Source organism: Camelus dromedarius, unplaced genomic scaffold, assembly GCF_036321535.1.
Source record: "Camelus dromedarius isolate mCamDro1 unplaced genomic scaffold, mCamDro1.pat HAP1_SCAFFOLD_114, whole genome shotgun sequence".
In the NCBI taxonomy this organism is placed as follows: Eukaryota; Metazoa; Chordata; class Mammalia; order Artiodactyla; family Camelidae; genus Camelus; species Camelus dromedarius.
The window spans coordinates 5392244-5394124 of record NW_026989787.1 but is presented as its reverse complement, the minus strand read 5'-3'; positions in this window follow the sequence as shown (position 1 = coordinate 5394124).

Below are 1881 nucleotides of genomic sequence, written 5' to 3'. Positions count from 1 at the left end.
TTCTGCCCAGTTACCTTGGATCCACCAGCCATAACAATCCTGGCAGAAGACACCAAGATTCCACCTGGAATCCAACCGGTAACTGCCATCCCCAATGGTTGCTGCATCTTGTCAGTGTTGGGGGAGGGGCTGCATCAGACGAGAGGTTCCAAAGGTAAATGTGATTCTCTCCATTAGCGTCCCATGATCAGTTTTTTCTTCCCTCTATCCTTTTGTACAGATCTGTATACACAGTACAAACGGAGGGAATTCTGTCCATGTTGTTTATGGTTTCACACGTCTTTAAACTTTCTAACTGTTAACATTACACAAAGACCCACTATAAGAATCTTTTGTTTGTGTAATATCCATTCACCCACAATGCATATCCGTCTGTTGCTTTTCTGCTGAAATACACACTCTCTCAGAACATGGATCCATTTGTTTCATGGGGGCTGAAATTCCTAGAAGTGAAACCAATCCCAATGTGCACTTTCCTGTCTGTCTCTTTTGCTCTTAGTACAGTTTTGCAGAGCTACTTGTCTTTGTTATAGGTGTATGCCATTTATTCTCTACGTAGGGTTGAATATGCCATTCATTGATCCTGTTGGAAGACTTGTAAACCTATATCACGGACTATGACTCCATCTTATTCAAAATCGGCATTTGGGTTAGGTCACGATATGCTCTTTTGAATCAATATTTATGAATATTAATGCACACGTCTGTGTTCTGAATACATGTGTGTTGATTACATGCAAGCCTCGATACTGGGTCAATGCAGGCTGAATCATCCTTGACATCACTTTGAGTAATTTATTTTGAATTATCATGTTTCCTTTGGATAGATGTCAGCCAACTGTACACTTTTTGTGTTTATTTGTTTGATTGTTTGTTTGCTTGTTGTTTGTTTTGCAAACACATTACGCCATGAATCTCTCCGTTTGCTTCAGAGAGTTATGTAAGCTGATTTACTTAGTATAGTGCTGAAAATCACCTATGATTTCCTGCTCCCCACTTCCATCTTCAGGATTTTGATTTCCTCATTGCCTTTTTGTTTATTCTTTGAAACTCATTTCTCTTCTTGCATTTCCAATAATGGTTTTCTTATTTACATTTCTACTTGCTACTTTTCGATTCAGGGTGGAATTCTCAATCTTCCTTTAAGGATAAGTTCCTAACTGCTGAATTCTTCTAAGTTTTGCCGGTCTGTGAAATTATCTAGATCTGCCTTTAATAGGAATGGCAGTCTTGTAGCATAGGCTACCATAGATTGCAGCTTTTTCTTATTCAGGATTTGGTCTATGTCCTGTCACTCCTTCTATCCTGCAATATTCCTCTCGAAATATAAGCTGAAACCCCTCTGGAGGTAGTGTTGTGACTAAGTTGTTTTCCTCTAGATGCATTTAAAATCACTCGGTTGATCATGAACTTTGTTGATTTGAATAATACTGCTGAATGTAGGTGTATTGGGTTTCCAACTCCTTTGGTATGTGTACTTTCTGATTTCGTATACCTCATTCTTTCTTGTCTTTCAGCAAGTTACAGTCTGATTTTTCTACAAATATCTTTTCAGACTTTTTTTTGTTAATCTTGCTTTTCCATCTGGGACTCTTACGAATCTTACTCTTTCATGCTTTGTCTTACCCCAGGCTTCAACAGCAATGTTTGCATTGGGTTGCACTTCTTTTTCTATGTCTTCTTCTGATCGAGGGATTTCTGTTCCCCTGTCTTCACAGTCTTTCACGAGTCCGTCTGCATTATCAAGTCTGCTTTGGACTGACTTTAGCCCTGATATTATCTCATCCTTGAGTTTTCTGATATTATTTGGCTCGTTTTTAGAGTTTCTCTTCCCCTTTCCTGGATAACTGCCTTTTGTGATTCTGAGACACTGTTGTACTT